The following is a 24,011-nucleotide window of genomic DNA, read 5'->3' as shown; positions in this document are numbered from 1 at the left end:
GTATTAACTATGGATTAAGACTTGGGTTGTTATAATGCTTACACTAGAGCTATGAGTTTCTTCTCCAGGCAAAAGGGAGACCCAAAAGGAGGTCTTACATTGTTATTTCTCAAACGGTCCTGCGAAGTTCCACTGCAACAGATTAGCTTGTAGTTGAAGTGATTCCAGAGGAACAACCCTGACAGTGGACAATTGAGTGACAGTGAATTTGTCTGCTGACCCCACCATCATACCCAGGGACAAAAATAGCAAAAGTTCCTAATTCAAGAACTTGGACTTGATTAGAGTCTGCAAAAATGCCAATATCAGCACTACGGTGGTGGAATCAAAGGAATATTGGGGTGAGTACTCAGACTCTGTCAGAGCACCTACTTGGAAATCACTTATAGAATCTCATTGTTGTTTTAATTTTTATTTTTCTAACAGCTACAGATGTGGCACAAGTATTAAGAAATTATTGGCCATTTGTATTTCTTCTTCAGAAATTATCTATTTCAATTGCCCAGTTTTTGACTAGACCTTTTATTTGGGGGAATGTTACTGATATTTTTGAGTTCTTGATCTATACTGTACTGATAATGTGTGACTTTTAAAATTAACCAATTAACTATCTTTTTGAGGCACGGTTTCATTGTGTTGTTCAGGCTGCCCTTAAACGTGCTTTGTAATCCAGGCTGGCCTCAAACTCATAATGTTCCTCCTGTGTCAGCCTCCTGAGTGCTGGGATTACAAGTGTGAACCACCATGCCTGGAAGATTTTTCAGAGTTCTTCATAGGTATCTTCAGGATGTCCTATCCAACAACGATAGTTTATGTATTTTTTCTCAGCAGTACATGGAACATTCTCCAAAATAAGTAGTAGCTCATAAAGTATGCAAAGAATAAAAATTTTCTATACATTATGAAACCATAGTACAATGAAACTAGAAATAACTGGTAAAAGACACAAAGAGATTATGCAAACACATTAAAATTAAATATAATGCTCTTAAGTAATCAGTGGGTCCCAAAAATATCAAGGAAGAATTTAAACAGTCCCTAGAAATCAACGAATAATGCCAATAAAACATAGTAAAATGCCTGGCATGCAATGAAAGCAATGCTAAGAGAGAAGTTTATAGCTCTGAGTGCCCACATCTGAAAAACAGAATAAAGCCAAATAAAGTCCTGGACAAACAAGTCCAAATCCAAAACTAGTATAAAAAGGAAATTATAATAATCAGAGCTGAAATTAATAAAGTTGGGACTATAGAAAGAATCAAGGAATTGAAGACTTTTTTGGGGAGAGAATAAACAAAATTATCAACTTATTAGGCAACCTTTCAAAAAAGAGACAATGAAAAAAGACTCAAATCAAAACAACTAGAAATGTAAAAGGTGAAATCCAGATTATTATTTAATAGCTACTTCAAAATCTATACTGTCATGACTTGGGGAATTCAGAACAAATATGTACATTTTTGGATAAATGTGAATTGCCAAAACTGAACAAAGAAAATATAAAAACCATAAATAATCTAATTAATGTAGTAATAAAAAACTTAATGAGCAAAGAATGACTTATACAATGTCTCATTATAATATCTAATTTGTGTTCCTATTGGACATCTTACTGGTTTAACTTTTTGTATGTTTCTTGATTTGTTTAATTATACATTGTTGTGTTACATTCTTTAATGATTTTGTGTGTTTATTAGGTTGTTACAGTATATATTTGTTTGTCCATTGGGCCTGGTTTAATAGATGTCTGGGTTCTCCTCTCTGCCTCAGACCTTTACCCAGTTTCTTCTCTTCAACCCCAGAGATAATAGTATTAACATATTTCTTTATCCTTTTTCCAAACCCTTATATTCTTCCTCCTCATTTCTTAAAAGCAACATACTTTGCTCCTTCAGTCACTCCTGTCTTTACTAGTATAATTCCTCAATCCTCTGCATCTGAAGCTCTGGTCCTTCCATATTTTACCTATCTTACTGTCCTCTCTATAAGAAAATTTTGGTAACCACATAGCTTTCCTTAAGCAGTAAGTAAGGATCCTTTTTCCTCTGTCTCACCCTTGTCCCCACAAAATATCCTTTGAAAATCCTCAATACTAAACCTTCAATTTACAGTACTCCAATAAAATCAGAACCCACCACGTTAATTTCTCCTCTCATCTACCACTATTCTCTCCTTCACATTTCTCCCTTAGTTCCTAACACTCCTCAACCAACCACCTATGATTCTTTCCAACACACCTCAGCTAACTGCAGAGCAAATAAATAATAAGCTGTCATAGTGTACAGAGCAACCAGAAAGAAAGGGGGAGAGTAGCTGTAAGAAGAATCTGTGGATGCTGTTTAAATAGAGGAAAATTTTCAGGAAAACACAAGGTCACAGTCAAATCACTTAAAGTAAATAATAGGAGGAGTAAACACTAGCACTGGACATACAGAGCTGGATGCTATTCATGGGAAGGCAGCATCCTACTAAGAACTCCATATAAGCCACAAGCTTCTCATCTAGTCCCCAACCCATGGTAACTCTCCCCTAAAAAGAGGAGGAGAAAGAATAGCGGGTCATAATTTAATTTACACACACACATACACATATACATACAGCTATAAGGAGGAGAACAGGGAAACAAGGAAATAGATGTCCAAATCTCTTGAAAACTCCCAAGGCAGAGGAAGGGGTCACAAAGGGAGAAGAAAACAAGTACCAGGTTGCAAAACTCTACAAAAATGTCTTACAAAGGATGAAGAAAATAGATAAATTCAAAGAATAAGTGAACCGAAAGTTCACAGGTATTACACTCCATACATCCACAGTGAATTTTGGGAAAATCAGAGGGTAAAAAACACAAGCTAGTCAAAACAGTTCAAAATTTGAATGACACAATCAACAAGGATATAAAATCCTCAAAAAGATGTTTGACAGAAATGTCTTCAGTAAAAAGCAGGATAGTACACACTGCAGAAAAACTAATGTGAAGACAGTCTGATATTGAGCACAAAGTAGTGAAGTATGATAAAGAGCTCAACAAAGCTCAGATCAGAAAACAAGAGAAAATTACTTCATAGCTACTAGGTGACAGCAAGAAAACCAATCTAAACTTAATCAGAATTAGAGTAAACTAGAGGATAGCACAGATCGATTCACAAACATTCTTATAAAATGAAAGGCAGAAATTTCCCCAAGTTATACCACCAACCAATAATGAAACAAATGGCATGGCATTGGAACAAAAGTAGGCAATCAATGGAATGGAGCTGAGGATACAAAAAACCTCCCTAGATACATTCAACTATTTGACTTTTGACAAAGGAACCTCCTATGTTGGAGGAAAGATAGCCTATTGAACAAGTGGTGTTGGGGAAACTGACTATCTGTTAGCGAAAGAATGAAATTAGATCCTTATATCTCATCATACATTAAACTAAAGTCAAAGTGGATCAAAGATGTAAACACAAACAGAAACATAAAACGTACTGGAAGATAAAATAGCTAAAACATTTGAAGATTTAACTGTAGGAAAGGGCGTTCTAAAGAGAGCCTCAATTGCATAAGAAAAAGCATCAAGAAGCAATAGGACTATCTCAGATTAAAAACTTCTGTATGGAAAAATAGTCAAACAGTGAAGTGAAGAGACAACCTACAAAGAGAAAAAAAAAAAAAAAAAAACCTTTTGCCAGCTACCCTCAGACAGAGTACTAATATGTAGAATAGATAACTCAAAACATTAAACCCTCTAAAATGAAAGACTCAGTCTAGAAAAGAGCAAGAGAAATAAACAGATACTTTACAGAGGAAGAAATACAAATGATCGATAAATATATGAAAAATGTTCAACACCTCTGGCCTTTAGAGAAACGGAAACTGAAACAATGCTAAGATTCCACCTTGTTCCAGAAACAGTGGCAATCATTAGGAAGTAAAACAATAATTAATGCTGGCATGGCTGTGGTGAAAAAAGACCGCTCCTACATTGCTAACAGGAATGCAAACTATTACAACCACTACGGAAATCAGTATAGAGATTTTTCAAAGAACTGAAATTATAAATTCCATAGAACTCAGGTACCACCCTGCTAGGGATCTCTCCCAAAGATTTTAAGTCAAGCTACAGGTATACATGCACATCAATTTTCTTTTTAGCAGCACAATTTGTAATAGCTAAATCCTGGAAACAGACTGTATACCCATCAAAGATGATTGGATAAAGGAAATGTGGTATCTACATATAATGGAATATTATTGGGCTACCAAGAAAGACATATCTTAGACATTTATAGGAAAATGGAGGCCCCTGGAAAATATAATGTTACGTGAAATCCACTGGACACACAAGCTTAAACACCGTGTAATATCTCATTTGAGCAAGATGAAGTAAAAATAAAGAAAATGATGAAGGATGAATAGAAAGGGACAAGGGGATGGATCTTTTGGCATAGAGAACAAGGGATCAAAGGAACAAAGGCAAGGAGTGAGAAGACAGGAAAAGGGGAACGGGAGGAATAAAGATGTGCCATGTTTAGGAACCTAATCACCCCAGTCCGTGTAAACACTATATGCCATAATTTGAGCTAAGACAAATAATAACAAATATGAAAAAGGGGATAAGGGAACTGGAGGAGCATGGAGGAGGGGTGGGAAGAGGGTGTCAAAGAAGAAAAAAGCTGTAATATGCACATGTAGCCACTCTCCAAGGTGACTGCAACCTTACATGCATTTCAAGCAAGAAAGAAAAAACAATAGAAGAAAATCCTATGCCGTGCTTGCAGTTTGCACAGCCATGGGCTTTACTTGGGGCTTGTGTTGGTGGCCCAGTTTCTTGTTTCTCCCTGGAGCTCCCAACCCCTTCTGAGTTTCTCTTGTGTCAGTGGAAAAGGGTCCCCTCCAGGAGCCGAGTGAAGCTTGCTGGGCTGCCTCTTTCTTTTCTCTGCACTGTGCTCAGTTTCTCAGCTTCTCTGTATTTCCCAGTTTTCTTTCCAGATCCCTCACAATTTGCAGATTTATTTCTTCTTTTTTTTCTCTTCATCAAGTTGTTTTCCAACTATCTCAATTCCAGGGCTTGTAGAGACTGTATTTTGCAGCTGGTATTTATGCCACTGTTTTTAATCTCCCACGATTAGCATGATATTTTACAATATTACTCATTTTTGAAATATTAGTATAAATTATAAAAGTTAAAAAATTAAAATTGTTGAGTGCGTTAAAAGCATTATTTATTTTAATTGACACAAAATTATACATGTTAGTGAGGTATCATGTGTTTAAGACATCCATGATGTTCAAATCACAGGAAACATACAGAACTCTGAAAACATTGATCTTTTCTCTATGATGAAAATATGCAAATTCCTTTCGTCTAGCTATTTTTGAAATAGACAATACATTATTGTTATCTTAATCACCCAACAGTACAACAGAGCATCAAAATTTACTTCTCTTACCTATTATTCACTCGTCAGCCTTTCCCCATTTCTCTCTCATAACTACACTCAACCTCTATGACCTCAACATATTTCATTCCTGAGACACTGTGATACATGTCCTCTCTGTGTCTGACTTTTTTTGCACGACATATGGACCTTAACTTTCATCTATGTGTCACTAATGACAAGATTTCATCCTTTTCAATGCTAGTAGTATCTTATCATTTATATGTACCATATTTGTCTATCCATTCATCAGCTGATGGACACTGAAGGTGTCTCTATCCTGTGGCCACTATGAATAGTATTGTAATGCGGCAGCACAGATGTCTCTTTGATATAGCTTTCAGATTCTTTTGGATATACATAGAGTAATGCCAATGCTGGATGATACAGTAATTTTATTTTATTTTCAATTTTTGAGGACCCTTCAAACTGTTTTCTACAATGGCTGTATCGACACTTGCCATAACCGAGTATGAGGGTGGCCTTTATCTCCACATTCACATCAGCATCTGCTAACTTTTGTCTTTTGGCCATTCAACCTGAAAAGAGATGATACTGTGTGTTGATTTTTATTATGATTGTGTGTCTGAGTTACTTCAGTTAACATAATGGTCTCAACGTGTTTCAGTTTTCCTACAAGTGACTTGTGTTTATCTTTCTTTATGGCGGAGTAGTACACACTCTTTTAATCTATTGATCTCTTGATGATCATATATGCTGTCTCCAAGATTTAGCTCCTATGAATTGTGCTGCTATAAACATGAGTATGCAAACATCATTGTGATATGATGTCTTTACATCTTTGGGGAGACACCTAGAAGGGGAATAGCTGGTGTTATGGTTTGTGTCTGGGTGTCACTGCAAAGCCTCATGGCATCCTGAGGGGGCTGAGTCTAGAGTTTGTGATGATTTGTTGTCTTCCACTGTGATTGGTGGTGTGAGTGCTGCATCCACCCAGGGACAGGTGCCGGCATACAACGTAAGGGAGGGAAGGAGGTACGCTCTTCCCGTTTACCCCTTTTGCTCTTGTCGCTTGACACAGCCATACATAGCTGCCCTTCAGCCACACTACCTTCCATTGGAGTCAGCTGAGTATGGACTGAAACCTCCCAAACTGCAAGCTAAATAAACGTTTCCTTCCTTCATTTTGAGCATCAGGTATTTTGTCTCAGTGAAGATGGAAAGGTGACCAAGACAGCTGGGTCAAATGTAACTTTTCATTCCTGTTTGTTTGGGAATCATCATACTAATTTGTATAGTAGCTTGTATCAGTTTATAGCCTTGTCAAAAACGAAGAAGGTTTCCTTTTCCCCAGCAGCTTTGCTGGCATTTGTTGCTCTTTGATTTGTCAATGGTAGCCACTCTTTCTGGAGAAAATGGAATCTCTGCGTTGTTTTACTTTTCATTTCCAAAATGACCAGTGACAGTGAACACTTTTTTCACATATTTATTGGCCATTTGTATTTCTTCATCCAAGATGAGTCTGTCATAGATGCTCATTTTTTAATTGGGTGTTTAAATTTGGAAGGTCTAAATTTTTTGAGTTCTTTATATATTCTAGATATTTGTTCTCTGAGGTATAAATTTTTTTCTCTTTGTGTATAAAGTCTCTTCATTATATGAGTGGTTTCCTTTGCTGTGAACAAGCTTTTTAATTTGATATGGTCCCACTTGCTGATTCTTGGTATTATTTCTCATGTACCTCGGGTTTTGTTGAGCAAGTCTTTGCCTACACCTGTCTTTAAGAATTTTGCCTATTCTATCTTTGTGCAGATTATTTATATTCTGATGTTAGTATCTTTGTCCTATTTTTATTTTAATTTAGTCTGGTGAGAGATGTGGGTCTAGGTTCACCCTTCAGCAAGTGGATAGTCAGTTTTCCCAGCACCATTGGTTAAGACGTTATCTTTACTGCAGTAAAAGTATTTGCCCCCTTTTCAAAGACAAGATAGTTGAGTGTGCCTGGAGTTGTTTCTGTATCTTCTATTCTGTTCTATTGGTCCATGAGTCTATTTTATTTTTTGCCAATACCATGCTGGTTTTATCACCGTGTCTCTGAAGTGTAACTTAAAGTCCAGGATTGTGATGACTCTTGCCTGTCCTTGTTGCCCAGAACTTTGCTAATCTAAGTCTCTTCTGGCTCCATATGAATACCAATAACATTCCTTACAGAACTGGAGAAAGCAATTCTAAAATTCAGATGGAACCAGAAGAGACTTATACTACTATTGCTCATTTTTAAAGTGTACTTTTTAAATCTCTTTGCTATTGAGTTGCTTCTTATATATTGCTTCTTATATATTGCCTTGTGTATAGTCAGAATTTAGGACTTGGAACTCAATTTATATAAACTTAGTTTTACCAAGTCATATTCTATTAGCCTTTAACCAGTTGTCTTACCATCCTACCTGTAACAGCCTAAAGCCAAGTAATATGTTTAATAGAAAAACAAACATTTCTTGGGAAGATAAAAATTGAAGATATAATTAAGTCATCTTGTAATGGACACGACTCTAGAGGATTCACCTTTCCTAATTATATGAAATTCAGTCAAGCAGCTCAGCCTAGATTTTTTCCTAATTAGTTGTCACAGTTTTTAAACCATGGCTAGCAACCTTAATTTCACTTGGGTTAGAAAAGTCCCAGAAGTACAAGGCAAAAAAAAAAAAAAAATGTGACCATGATGCAAGTACAGTATCAGTGGGTCTCCCCATAATGTTATCAACCATCATGCGAAGAAAGTTAAAAGCAAAGAATAAGAAACTTCTCCAGGTGATTTTAATGTAAGGAAATCACTGCTCCTTGGGTCTACCATTGTCATATTTCTCAGAAATGAAGAATTCTGCTTAAACTCTAAACACTTCACAATCCTATATCATATATAAATAAAAGAAGGATCAACTTAATTGCTATTCTATCTCAAAATATTTCTTAGTTATATGCCAATTCTTTAATTTCTATTGTGAATTTGAGCCATTTTCACTTTCGCTCTACTTTGTTGCAATGATTTGGCATGTCTATCTAATGGATCTGTCCTTTAATCCAAAGTTAGAAAGAAAATGTTTTGTTAGCCGTTTCTCACAAACAAGATAGATATGTCTAAAACAGGTTTAAGACCATTTTTAAGCTCAGTTCTGTTTCAGACACTCTACCTACACCCTGGTTCCTGGCTCTGAAATGAGAACTAATAGTACTGTTTCATTTCATCAGATTGCTGTGCTTCAAAGGTCGATATGCTCCATCTTTCACCCTAGCACCAAATAGAAGTTAGACTTTATTCCGATAATCAAACCTGAACAAGTAAGGTTATTTCTACCTTGCTTTAAAAAAAACTATATATATATATATATATATATATATATATATATATATATATATACAGAGACAGACACACACACAGGAATGAAGTAGTTTTTACCATATTAAATAATCACAAATGAAATTATTTAAAAGAAAACATTTTTGTACTTATAAAACATTTACAAGAACTTCATGCACTAGTTTGAGTCACGAAAGGCACACAAAACAGTTAATATAAAAATAAAAGCAAGAGTCTTTTAGGTAAAAGAGGAGATAATTATGCCCAAAGGAATGTACTGCTGCTTATAAGTACTAAATTGAAAGTTCCTAGAGAACAAAAGCAAAAGGGAAACATAAAAAAAGATTGTAGAGATCTTACTAAATGACAAAAAGAACAACATAGTTGTTCACTAGATGAAATTTTTTTCCATAAATTAAAATTTTAAGACAAAAATTCTAGGAAAATTCTCCATTGGCCCTTGAGTCCCTATGAAAATGAACAATAAGTAACATAATGAAAAACATCTCCTGAGTTTGAAAAACAATCAAAATTATTTTAAGGAAAATCATAAATCTTTGAAGTTTTGTGTTTTCTATAATTTAACCTCATGAATTAAAAATGTTACTTAAATAAAATTAACAAAATTAAGTGAATTTCTCTTTAAGTTATTTTGTTATAATAAAAATTCCATTTTAATATTTTTTAAACATTAGAGGCACTAGATAACATGCCATGAAATAGATAACTGTTATTATTCTTTTATTTTGAAAGTAAAAAATTAAAACATTTGTAAAGAGAAAACATAAATGACAAATTTTATGGGATCAAAAAATCACATTATGAAGCTTAAGTTATATAATATTAAATGACAATTTTAAAAAACTCTGCATATAATTAACATTTTGCACTTTCTTAACTGCTAATAAAATAATAAAATAATTGTCTGAACATCACAAATATATATTTGTTTTCAAGCAAAGGTCACTCATTATTGGAAATGGGACAACATAATGGCAAGTATTGATATTTCAATTTTAGAAATTATACTCCTTTATGGACTGTATTTTCATTCAAAAATATTTCAGTTCTTTCTAATTATTGGTAGTTAATTACATTTTCTCTCAGGCTAGTACATCACAATTTCATTTTTAAAAAATATATATGGTTAAAAGCTATACATTTTAATCTGACTGCATTTTTAATTTGTTGAGAATAATTTTTGAAATGCAGTCACTAAATTTAGCTTCATTTGATTGCTTTGGTAAATGTAATACTCAAACTTTTCTGTTTCACACGCTAGTAAACTTGATGTGAATCTATTTTGTTTACCTAACAAGCCTTCAAAACTAAAGGAGACATTAACCATCTTATTTTTAGACATATTAAGAAGAAGCTTCTTATTTTTCAACTGAAATGGAACTTGATTTAATAATTTGAAGGTCATCTCAAAATTAAAATACTGTTTTTCTAATGTAGTATACATCTGAATTGCAAAGCACTTAAATGAAAATATATATCCTTGTTTTTAACCTTCCCCAAATTGTAAGAATTTATCAGTGAGAATTCTAGGGCTTGGGTTTCATTACCACTGTCATCATCAGTGTCTGACACACAGTAGGTACTCAGGCCTCTGCTGAATGAGTCACCAAGTATACACCTTATGTTCCAGTAATAATGTGTCACGTATATTCCTTGTGCATTATTCAATTGATATACTTCATATTTCCATTGCATCCTTGCAAAATTAGGATTTATAATCCTCTTTTAAAGTTGACAAAAGGGTATATTGAGATTAATTGAAAAAAATCATGTAGCTAAGAGTGAAGTAGGCTTTATACATTTTTTTCTGATTCCAAGTTCTATTATTTTCCCACTAAATCTACAACTCTGGGTATTAAGTTACTTGTAGTAATTATTCAATTAAAATAATTTTGTCAAATGCAAGGTATAATGATAGGTGCTCAGGAGAACAGAGATGAACGTACATTGACTGTGTCTTAAAAAATTTATAATCTACTTGCAAACACAGTTTAACAGACAACTAATGATGTTAGTAGGGCAGAAGCCAGAATAGCACAGACAGAAGCACTATTCTGTGATCTAGAGGCATAATAAGGAGGAAAACACTTCCTAAAGCAAAACAAAGGTTGCTCCATGAATAAAAAGAAGTAGGAACTAGGACTTGTAGAGCAAATGCAAATTGACAAGTAACATTTTTAGTAGAGGAAAAAGCAGAAATAGAGTGAAGGAGGTACGTACACATGTAGATTACTCAAACTTTGCATTTACTCATTCAATCATTTATGGATGATTTTAAACATCAGGCAGAGAGCAGGCTGTACACAGTCCCTGCCTAAAAGAGCTTCTTATGTTCTGAAAATGAAGGGAGAAAAATGCCAGAAAAACAAATGAATGAACAACAATTTGGAGTGCTTTGGATTGGCCAGGGAAATGCATAGATTGATATGAAAGAAATCTGATAATGCCTGCCAAAATTAGATACATATGATTTGATTCATAAATTCTTTTTAACATAAGAAAAAATTTCATGAACAAGGGAAATAACAATGAAATGGGCATAATCTGAATAAATACCAGTTACCATGAAACATGCAGCCATTTAAAAGGAAGATTGGTTAGACAGAAACAACTGATAGTTAAAATAGTCTTGTGTAATAACTCATGGTTCAAATTGAAAATAGCATAAGATGAGCACCCTGAAAGGAGAATTAATTGATTATCTCAAGTATTGCAAAGGTATAGGAAATGGATACTAAAAATGGTGGTAGATGGTAAATCGGCAAATTAGCTGCAGAGGATTTACTGGTATTCTGCTTATTAGTTAGTTTTCTCGTTGCTGAGATGCAATACCTGATACCCACAATTCAAAGGAGGAGAAGTTTATTTGGCTAGCAGTTTTGGGGATTCAGTCCATGGAAGACTTGCTCCTAGGTGGGAACATCACGATAAAGGGAAATGGCGGCTATATGGGAAAAATGGGACCCTTCTGCACTGTTGGTAGGAGTGTAGACTAGTGCAACAACAGTGAAAATCAGAGTGGGGATTCCTCAAAAAGGTAGGACTAAAAGTCCTGTTCAAGCCAGTTATTCTCCTTCTGAAAATGTCATGCCACAGTAATGTATGTGCACACATGTTTACAGCAGCATAATTTGTAATAGCTAAATCTTGGAAACAACCCAAGTGTCCATCAACCATAGAACAGATGAAAAAGATGTGGTGTTTTATACAATGCAATATTATTCAGCTATAAAAAGTATAATGTTGAGGCTTTTATAGGTAAGTGGAGGCAATTTGAGACCATACTCAAAAGTGAACTAAATCAAACTCATATTTAAAATATCATAATCTCTCTAGTGCAAAAATAATAAAATAAAAAACTGAAAGAGTAATAACATCCCAAATGTACAATAGATATTATAATAATGAAAGTAAAAGAATGTGCTCAAAAGGAAAGAACATCTGGGATAGGGAAAAGGCAAAAAGAAAGAAAAGACTGTATGTATGTAGGTATACATATATAAATGTATGTATATGTATACAAGATAGATAACTATACTACTAATCCCTGTTAGTTCACCATAAAGAACAGTTTGTGCTGTCTTTGATTGCTTGATCATTTTTTGCTTAGATCTTGTAACCTGAATAACTACTTCTAAGATAACAATATGCAATGTATTAACTAGTGTTAATTTCCTACTATTCTTTTTTGAAATTTTGTATCATTTTTATATTTTTTTATTTTGCTTTTTAAAATAAAAAAAAGAAATAGCAAAAAAAAAGTCCCTCACTCCACATCAGCTAAGTGGCAGAGAACAAAGCGAAGACCTAGGGACAAGAATATATCCTTTCAAGTCATGCCTCGAGTACCCTTCCTCCAAACAGGCTCCACCTTCTTTCAAGACCTTTAACTAGAAACGCATCAGTGATTAATCCGCTGGTGAGTACAGTGCCTCTGTGATGCAACAAACTTTCCCAAAGTACCACCTCTGAATACTTCATGTGAGACTTTGGGTGACATTTTAGATCTAAACCATAAAAATCGATGTTAAAAATGCTCCCATTGTTTGACACAACCGTTTTTTAAAATAAAATATTCTAAAAAAGACAAAGTCCACATATTAAAATTTAATTCATTCATTGTTTTCTTTATGTTACCCCCGCACATTTAAATTCAGTGCATTTGTATGTTCACCTACACCTCAAGAAAAGAGATGCTTTTCTCTCTTCTAATTTGAATTTCCTCTTCCTCTTCTGCTCCTCCAAACTTTGACCCACTTTTTCTTCTGGTAAGAACTTTAGGAATTTTAGTTGCAGAATACTATTTTTAAAACAAATCAAGTCAACTTTGTGCTTCATGAGTTTCCTTGTCAACAATCTATGTCCTTTCTTTAGTTCATTATTTTTGTCAGAGTACAAACTAAAATATTTTATAAATTTTGTAGATAACTAGATTTCTAAATCTTAGCATGTTTGCTTATGTCTTATTTTATACCTATATTTAAGTGCTAATATGACTGGCTGTAAGCATTTAGTTTCAAAATCAATTTACCTCACAAATGACAGTTTTGTTCCATTTTGTATATTTTCTTAACAAGCTTATGAAAATATGTTTCTAAATTCTAATTTTCTCTATTTCTCTTTCTGAAGATACTCCAGATTTTTCTCTTTCTTTTTGGTGTGTGCAATTTTTATTTCTTATGTTCTTATTCATTTGATAAATATTTACTGAGCACCTACTAGATTATGTGCCAGGGATAAAAATCAGTGAATACAATGGATGAGTGTATTTTATAATTTAATTCACTTGTAACTAATGTATTTAATTATTTGTAACTAATGTATTTCATGAGGAAAATATTGTATAAATAATTTCCGAGATTATTTCTTCTCACTTGTTCTATCCTATGTGCTCATATATTCGGAACCATGATGCCTATTCTCAACCTATTTTCTGTATTACATAAATTCTCCATCACTTTAAATCTACTTTGTTCTCCATACTAGAAACTCCCTTGACGTGTTATTTGTTGTCTGTGTCTAATGTGCCATTACATTAATGAGGCTTTCACATTTCTGTCATAACGATACTGTTCCTCATCCCATTACAGCTTCACTGAGTACCACTGGAGAAAAAAGAATGGACCAACTAGTCTTTGGGCCCAGAAAACGTCTGTAGTGCCCAGTGTCCCAGAGATCACAGCCAGTCACTGACCCCACTGACTCTGAGCTTGAAGCTTCCTGGGAGGTCCCTTCTACAGTCTCACTCTCTTTATTGTGAAGCCTTTTCTGTAATGTTTTATCTACCTTAACTGAATCCACTTGTTTTCCCCTTTAATTGCTTTCTCTCCATCATGAATTATTGTTTTATCATACAACTAAGAGAAATTATTTTTAACACCTTTTAAGAGATTTGTGGAAAGTATACACATGTTTTTAGTGAGTCATCTTTTTTAACCCCAGTAATGTGAATTAAAACCAGAACTCACCCATGTAGACAAATGCTCTACCACGGAGTTATTATCCTCAGCCCTTTTCTGAAATATTTTATTTTGAGACAGGGTTTTGTTAAATTGCCCAGGTGACCTCAAATTTGCGATCCAATTGCCTTAGCCTTCCAAGAAGCAAGATTAGAGGTGTGACACTAGTCACTCATCCTTATCTATTTTTCCATATACCATTAAATTTAATTCAAAAGGAATAATAACTACTTTCACCCAGAGTCAGAAACCAAAAGCATTGAATTTTATGTATATCCATCATAAAACTCATTGAAGGCAAGCCAAATTAAGGTGTTTTTTTAGTCTGTTTGTTAAACATTCATCTTTTAGCTTCAAATGTTCTCCCTCCCTATTTTACTCTTTATGAGTCTTTCCATAATTCATTTTTGTTATTCTAAGTCTAGAACCATGAAGCCATCTCGTCGTTTGCCAGCGAGAGTCCAATTGGTATCTGTTAGTAAGGGGCACTAGGGAGAAATTAGAAGGCTAGAGAAGGGAAGGGATATTGTGCTTCTAAACCATTTCCAGTGCTGTTTTGTTTCCTATACTCAACGCCACCCAAGACTGCCTCACCTGAGAAATGGCGCATTGTTCCCATAGTGGAATTACTCTAGTTTGTATTTTTCCAACACTTGCAAGACCTCATTCCCTTCACCTGCTCAGTTGCAGCAAACTAGTTTCTCCTCTTCAGAGTTTGGGTCCTCGCCACAGACCGCCCCTCTGTAGCCTTCTTGAAGCAGCAACACAGCTTTGCAACATCTCCTCAGAAGTTTGACACTTAGGTCTTTAACTTCTGCATGCAAGCTTTTAAATTTTAATAAACCCAAACAGTTTATTTTATGCACCAGTCCTCAAAATGCTCTTCAAGAAACTTTACATTCTCTTTTCAGGATTTCAATTCTTGAGTGAATTTTTTATATTTAAACTAATTTAAAAAAAAAAAACTGTTGTGTTCTCTATCTCCTAACTGGACTCTGAATAACACAATTAGTACCCAATAAGACTCTTACTGTCAAAATGATACTCTTGTACTCACATGAATGTTGGCTTTATATATTATTCTTATATTTTATTGAAAATTTGTTAAAAATAATGTAAGATAAGTGTGAGTCTCTTTTTCCTAAAATCAAAGGCATTAGTTCAACATGACTTTGAATGAGTAAATAAAAATATATCCTTGGCATTATTATCAAATAATTTTTGGTATCTGTTAGTAAGGGTTGTATGTCTTTGAAAGTTTATTCATTCCAGTACACTAATTAATCATGAATTACTTTTCTGACCAGGTCTAGGAAATTGCTGATGTAAAACAATAAATGCAATCAGCTAAAATATAATCATGTCAAAGTATTTATATTTTTTCAACCTTTGATGTATTTCTTTTAAATGTGTGGCAGAAGAGAGTAATGGAATGATTAGATATTTATTAGGTTTATGTTTTAATTTTGTAGAAAATCAATGAATGACCCTGAGAGTTAGTAGTCAGAAAGATCTCTATAAAACTAAGGAGACATCAATATGGATTATGAGTCCTGGAATTCATCCTGCTGCCCTTAGTAATTAAATGTTAGAATTCAAATGCACACTCTCTGTGGCATCTTAGTTTTAGTGAGTAGCCATCCTACAGTGTTAATAATCAAAAGCTTCATTGTAAATTACAAATTGTATATTGTATACAGTGTCTTTTTCATAGCTAACTTATCAGGAAATACCAAGTAGATACCCGTTCTGAGACCCTAGATTTTACCTTTAATATATGACTTAGACATAGAAACCATAAAGATATGGGTAAGAAGCTATACCTCTCTATGGTAACTAAGATGAACTGAAAAGCTGTTTTAGTGCTAGTATTCTAAATGTATTCAATCAGTGATTAGCAAGATATGAGGAAAGCAGGAGCGAATTATCTTACTCTGCTAAGACAATGATTTTATTATCACAACAGAGCTACCAAGTCACCTTTGAGATTCCTCTAAATAAATCAGAGGGGATCAGTGCAGTCTGGTGATAAGACACTGCTTCTTACTGTGAGATGAATGTTTGTCTGTCCTATAAGAAAATAACTGCATGATATATCTTGAAAGATTACTTAAGTAAAACTTTATATTTAAAAATTGTAGAACAGTAAATAACATTTGGCAATAACTAAACTAAAGGAACCTTAATAAGTTATGGTTTTACGTTAAAAAAAATAAGGTATCAGTGTAATGAAGACAGCATCACACTCCACTGTCAGATATTTTTTTAAAAAAAGAAAATTGCAGTGTATAGCACATCTCTGTACTATGCAACTTTCATAAAAATCTGAAACTCTTTTGAAATAAAAATATTAAAATTTAAAAGTATGTGTTTCCTATTCAACCAAGAACTATAAAAAAAATTAGTGCTGTTCAAACAAAACCAAGAAGTAAATTTTTAAAATTTAAGATGTATTTCTTGAAGAACCTAAAAGAGAAATCCCAGAGGACTATATTGCCAAAAATTATTCTCTGAAGCTTGTCCTAAATTCTTTAAGAGGTTAGCATGCAGTTTTAATCACAGACTCTCCTCTTTCATCTTCCTCTCTCCCTCTTTCCTCCCCTCCTCTTCTTCCTTCTTCTCCTTCTCATTCTTCCCCTCCTCCTCTTTCTCCTTTTGAGATAGCAGGATTGAGCTCAGAGACCCCTGAGTTATATCTCTATCCCAAAACAGAAGATAGAGATAAAGGAAATAGGGAAAAGTTCAAATAATTTCCCAAATTCTCTATTCCACTGTTTCAAAAATATGTTTTTTTTTTATTTTGAGAAGAGTCTTTAATTTGTCTAACCTGACTTCAGATCTGTAATAGTTCTGCTTAGTTTCCTGTGTACTGAGATTATCAATGTGTACTGGTTATGTTATGGTAAGAACATGCCAATGATATGAATTTTGCATTTCTGTTGTGTGGGACCCATAAATTAATTAGAGAAGAATTGAGTTCTCATGCAAGAATAAATAAGTTGCTGACTTACAAACACTGGCATTACAATTTCAAGCATGCCAATGGACCCTGAATTGCACATATTCAGACACTTTCACAATTATGCTGCACATACTGTACAGTGGGGCAGTGCTCAGTCAGAGCACAGAATGTCCAGCAGCAAGAGGAAAAACAGTGGTGATGTGGAGGGGATGCTTGGAAGTGCAAAGCAGTACACAGTGTATATTTGTGTCACACGTGTGTGAGACTCGTTTGATAAGACTTGTAAACAAATTGAACTTACAGGTATCCTTCATGAATGGAACTTGTAAGTTGGGGACTTACTGCATAATATTCTTTATATCTTTTCAGATGAGTTTAATTTTTCTTTACTTGTACACTGAGATAGAAGACAAGTCACTTTTGTCCTTCTTGATAATTTATTTACTATTGTAACTCATTTCTGGTCTCAGAATCAAATTAGCCCTAAGAATTTTGGCAAAGTTACTCAAATACTTAATAATTTTCCCCTTCTGATGACGATTTCCTATCCAGATGACCCCTTCTGGTCTGGTAGTTTTAAGTGGCAATAACTTCATAAAAATGTTTTCGAGGCTGCCTGTTAGCACAGTCTGCCTAGATATACCATGCAGATATTTTTACTGGGGTTTTACAGACTCCTTCCAAGAAGGTCATACCAGCATCTTTATATGTTTTTGTGGTCTCATTCATCTATTTACCTCTTTATATCCTCACTTAATTTTCTGGAAACAAAATCTAAGAGGCCTTACAAACTATTTTTGCCTTTTGTGTTGTATATGATTATGTGAAATATTTATCTAGCTATTTGGTAGTAAAATATTAAACAGAAGAAAAAGTAACATCTCAAACATGTATGATTAGGCACAGTATCTTGTTTTAACTTCAACTAGGTTTATATAATCATTCTCTATTTCAGATAAAAAGAATAACCAGGCTAAATAAGTTGAAGAAATGTCTTGTGGGACATAGGATGATTAAAGACAAAAGCTAAAACATACCTCCTGATACAAAATGCTGCCTTTCATCAGAAACTTTATTAAAATTTAAATGACAAGACACTTATTCACTCATGAAATATTTTTTGAGGACCTATTATATTTTTTTCATGGAGTGATGAAGCTAATGTGAGACAGAAGCAGCTGATATAGTTGGAAAAAATAAGTCATTAAACTAAAACAGTTGAAAGCATACACAAAGAAAATCCAGCTACAATAAATTCAGTAGCTCTAACTTTAACTTTTTCCATGTAATTAGTTTTATATTATAATTAAAGGCATATATTTTCTACTAGCTTTACTTACTGTTATTGCTTATATCCTACTCCATTCCTGGGATTCACTTTTTCTCTGCCTGGAGTCCATACTTTTGTAGTTCTCTCAGCAAGAATCTGTAAAGAGGTAAATTCTGTTAGTCTTTGTTCAAAACTTTCTATATTTTATCTTCACTTTTGAGTCATAATTAAGTATTGTATAGAGTGCCCTTGAGTTTATTCTCATTCCTCCCACTTACCACCTGGATCACTTTCTTTCTTCCACTGAGGGGAAACTTCTCGTTAATCCTTCAAAACTACCTCTTTCTTATTGCTGTATTTCTTATTTTGGGTACACACTCTGGGCATGTGTGGAGTTTCTCAGTCCATGCTCTGAGTTGGGTCTTTACTTTCACTTTTTCTAAGCTCTCTGTATTTTGCTTTAATTTATGAATTATTCCTTTAGCTATGTGTGTTAAAATTTGAACATGATACTCAATTCCAGGACCTTAACTGGTTCTTTTTTGATTTCTCAATAATTGAATCATACTTTTATGTCTGAATGTCACGATTCTTTTAAAAATGAATGTTAGTTATTTTTTTATCCCTTTTAAAATTTCAAATAGTATTTTAAAATCTGTTTTGAAAATTGCTATTGTATTTGTATTTCTTTGGATGATAAACCATCTATCATTAAATTGTTAATATTTTATAGAGTTTGTTTTCATCTTTTGTATGATTACTCCAATTTGTTTTTCTGCAGTATTGTCTTGGTAATTCTATGACTTCGGGGTCTCCATATAAACTTTAGAATTATTTGGTAATATGTATCTATAAAATAACTTGCTTAGATTTTGCTTGGGATTGTATTAAATTTCTATGTTAAGATGAATGACACTTTGACAATATTGAGTCTCTCCATTCATGAACATGGAATATGCCAAATATACCTCCATTTATTTTATCCTTTGATTTCTTTCATTAGAGTTTTATAGATTTCCTCAACTAGGCCTATGTATGTTATACTGAAGAATTTCATTTTATCGACTGTGAATATAAATGATACTATATTTTAATTCCCTAGTATATTGCTTGCATAGGACAATCATTGATTTTTGTGTATTTGCATTATATTCTGAAATCTCATTGTAATTGCTTTCTAGTTCTAAAAGGTTTGGTTTTGTTGTGGCTAAATCTTTTGGATTTTCTGCATAGATAATTATATTATCTGAACAAAGATAGTTTTAGTTCTTTCCTTACAATCTGTGTTCTTTTTATTTTATTGTCTTGCTTTATTGCATTAGCAAGGACTTTAAGCATATTGCTGAAGAGGACTGGTGAAAGAGGACATCCTTCCCTTGTTTCTGATCTGAGTGTGGAATTAGCTTTTGGATTTCTGTATAGCCTAAAAGTTAAGGAAGCATGCTATTCCATTAGTTCATCAAGAGCTCTTTTTCAATCATAAATGAATGTTTGTCAATTGCTATTTCTATACTTACTGATACCATACTAATGATTTTATTTAAAAAATAAACTAAAATGAAGCTCAGAAATTTACCATTTACAGAAGAAGCTGAGACTATTTTAATTCATGTGGTCCAAGGGTACACCGGGATGCCTTGTGCCAGGGTGTGCTGGTGTCAGGACAGCACTGGAGCTTAATGAATAAGCTTTGCTAACATGTTAATTAGTGATCCAAATCAGTCAAGCACCTGTAGTCACACTGATCACAGAGCCCTGTACTGGCATCAGTCATCTTGTATGTATACTGCTCAACCCAAAGAGCATGTGAGTATAGCGTCCTCTCTCACCAAAAACCAAAGTAAGTTTTTTCTTCAATTATTGAAATTCCAAACTACTTTTTATTTTTTATGTATAGTAATGTTGGTTGGATGAATGAAATAGAAAAATGTTGGTTAACAAAAGTGAGTCACTAAATGAAAACCACAAAGAAGAGAATCTCAGTTGAAGTAAATTTCTCAGACCAAATCTAACATTCTTTTAAATAAGTGATTTCCATTTTAAGACTTTTAAGAAATGTTCTATTTGTCTTTGCAGTTAGTTTGGATAACAGACTAGTTAATGAAAAAATCCTTCTAATTTTAGGTGGTGTGATCATATCAGTAGAACTTATTTATTTCTTAATAGTATTCTAGGTACTAAAAATTGTGATCTAACAAGAAACTGTCAAGAGCAAATTTAAATCAATTTTCTTACATAAAGATATAAAAGAGCTCCTTAAATGATTTATAGATTTAGTTTCCAAACAACCTGAAGACTACAGGTGACTTTTACTTGGCAACAAGAAAAAAATCCATTCTTGCCATCTTGTGTTTTCACAGTGGTGGGGTCCAGGATAATCAATAGAGAAACATCTGACAGAAATTTTAATGTGCAGAAAAAGTAGCTTAAGGCAAAGGAAGGTCTGACTTGTAACAGAGTTCTTTGTTGTAGGTTTATTGATTTAGCAGTAGTAACCAGACTGGAGTATTTTTTAAAGCCTGGAGACAAGCATGGTCTCTTTCTCTTTCTGAGTATTAGTGCATAATCACCATGAAAGGGTTTTGGGTCACTGAGCATAAGGAAAATCTCTCACAATGAAGAAATGTAACTCTTACTTGTTATTCTTTATCTAGCTATCAGTTGCTTGCTCCCAACTGAATGTAAAATACATTTTTTACTTTAAAATAATCCTTTAGAAATTTCATGCTTATTCACTGTGGCAGTGAAGATAAAAGTGATTACAGTTTCCACCCTAAGCCTTGGATCCTGATTCCAGCTGACAAGTCTGTATGCTAGTAGGAATAAAATCTTAAGTGATTGCTATCACTCTAGCTTCCTACACAACACAAAGACTAGCTATGAAACAAGTCCTCCTGGAAAACAGAAATATTCCATTAACTCTATCCAAGTTACATTCTAGACAAAGTGACGTCTCTATGTCACTAAACTAGTATAGTTCTCTCTCTTTCATCTTAAGCCTTTAATTACGCAGAGGTGATAAGTAAATTATTCTTCTGATCTTGGTTCCAAATGAATAACGTAACTGGGACTATATTATTAATTGGGAACCAAGTATTTACAAAAATCATGTGGCTGTAACATAACTGTTGTTGATGACTTTTCTGAATTTTTAAAACATTAACATTGAAGTTGTTTTTAAAATTGCCCCTTAGAGAAAAGTTTTTGATTAACATATTGGAGAATTAAAAGGTATTCAGGTTGTAGCTTTCCCCTCATCCAAACAAGTGCTGGTTTGGATGCCATTAATCCAATTTTTATTGCTTCATTCTTTAAAAACAGGAAATTGAACCTATGAGAGAGGCAAAAGATCACAGTGATGAGCCCAGGCACAAATCATGGGAGCTGGGGGGATGCTACCTCCTCTTTTTTAAGCACCAAAGCTACTAAAATCTGTTCTTACAATGACCAAATTCTCTGATACTTTTTTTTATCCAAATGCATATATCATTCTTATTTGAAACTTTGAAATGCATGTTCTTTTCTCAAGTGCCTGCCTTACATCAAAGTGTAATAATCTTTTTGCTGATTTTCACTTCAGATATTTAATAATTTTTTTAAATTATCTGAAGAGATGTAGACAAACTATGACCCACAGGTCACCTCAGTCCCATCATCTATTTTGTTAACAAAGTTTTACTGGAGCATAACCATGTTCATTCTCCATAAATTATGTCTGTAGCAATTTCCACACTACAGGGACAGATTTGAGTAATGGCAAAACTGGTGTTTCATGCAAAGTTTAAAATATTTACTAGCTTTCATAGTTAGGAAAATTTTACTAAAACCTTGTCAAGAACTTTCACAAAATTTGTTTAGAGACTTTTCTTACTTTCTATGACTCAGGTTTCTCATCTGTACAATGGGGACAGAAATATAACCTGTCTCATAGAGTTATAGGAGGAGGAAATTAGACAAAGCATGTAAAGTATGAAAGTCGCAGACATCATCTTTATAAAATTGTCAGCACTCATTAAATGGCAGTGTTATTAGGATTTGAACTCTTGCTTAAAGTGATCAATTTTAACTCTATTGTGATAGTGTACACAAAGAACATCAGGTTCAAAGCCAGGTTCAATGCACTTAGTACAGGTTACTACTTGCGTTATCTTCAAACAAGTTGTTATACTTTTATTTTGGTTTCTCTCTAATGGAAATGACAAATGCCATAGCAACAAAGAAAATTAAAGTTTCAGGGAATAAGACCAATGGCAACAAGAAAATTTATATACAGCAGATCAAAGATCACAACCACAACCGATGAAGAATTGCTGAGATCAAAATAGTAATGAGATACTGTCACTACTTCCAAGGAGGTATATTAACCCGAATTTTCTACTTAGCTAAAATAACAACTCAATGTGAAGATAAAACATATTTTAGGGATGCAAAACAAAAAACAAACAAACAAAAAACCCCAAAACTATCTAAGGTAAACAAAACTTACATTACAGTAAACCATGATGACAGTGTGAATGAAATAAGATGCCATGAAATAAGAGCAGATGACAAAGAACTTGCAAGACTGGCATGTTCTCAACAGGAGAGACAAGGAATAGATGACGGCCTTGAAAGCTAGGGCACACAAAGACTGACACATTTGCTATTGGTTTCCTACTCTGAAAACAGTAATCTTTCCTTCCTCTTCTCACCTTTAACATTCTAATTTATAAGTGGATGTCCATTCAATACCAGCATCATCAAAAAGGCAATTACTCTTCTAATACTCTCCCTAAACCTGCTTAACTCTTCCCCTTACTAATCAGTTGCATTGCGGCTGCATTAGAAAGACAATGAAGATGCGTAATTAGCTCATATAGCCTTTACTCAGGCTACTATGAGAGTGTTAATTGATTTACCATCTAAGTCAGAAAACTACTGAGACTGAAAGTGTCTACCTTTAGACCAAAGTAAGACAGGAACTCGACTTCATTGACATATCTAATACTATAATCTTATTTATTACTTATTTACTCTTACTACTTAAAGGTAAGTATATATCTAGTGTTTATCCTTGTCCTTACACTTATGTCCCTTTGGTCTCCTGAAGCCCTTTCTAGTAGATTTGCAGAAAGAGCTTGTGAAAGTAATATGCCTTGAGTCTTTGCATGGTTATGGAAATTCTTGGGTTTTATGCCAGAGGTTCAAAGAAACTGAAGATAAAATGTGATTATATTCTTTTTAATTTAAACTTTTTATAACTTTGGGTAGATATAGTTAACATGTAACTCACCTGTTGAAAAAATATATTTACTTTTTTAGTATATTCACAAGACTACTCCAACACATCACAATCAACTTTAGAACATCTTTCATACTGCAGAAAACGAAGTTCATCTCCATGAGCATCACTGCCTACTTCTTCCTACCCCTGCAGTCCTAGGTCACAATTAGCTGATTTTCTGTTTTCCTATGAACTTGTCTGTCATAGGCATTTTATTCCAGTGGGATCATGTATTAACCACTCTTTGGTGACTGGTTGGTTTAACTGAGCACAATGTTTCCAAGGTGTAGCAGT

General features: G+C 33.7%; 1 protein-coding gene across 7 annotated transcripts in view; it reads right to left on the bottom strand.

Annotated features, from left to right (window-relative positions):
* The window catches only part of Kcnn2 (potassium calcium-activated channel subfamily N member 2), a 476,524-nt gene that overhangs the window by 281,616 nt on the left and 170,897 nt on the right, over positions 1-24,011 (bottom strand). For all 7 annotated transcript variants that reach the window (XM_063230941.1, XM_063230944.1, XM_063230942.1 and 4 more), the window contains exon 2: positions 18,525-18,610. The gene's annotated coding sequence lies outside the window, so the exon portion shown is untranslated. The remainder of the gene's footprint in view (positions 1-18,524; positions 18,611-24,011) is intronic.

Source organism: Cavia porcellus, unplaced genomic scaffold (assembly GCF_034190915.1).
Source record: "Cavia porcellus strain 051 isolate PalLab524CR breed Dunkin Hartley unplaced genomic scaffold, mCavPor4.1 scaffold_19, whole genome shotgun sequence".
In the NCBI taxonomy this organism is placed as follows: domain Eukaryota; kingdom Metazoa; phylum Chordata; class Mammalia; order Rodentia; family Caviidae; genus Cavia; species Cavia porcellus.
The sequence above is the reverse complement of the archived record's forward strand: the minus strand, read 5'-3'. Positions and strand labels throughout refer to the sequence as shown.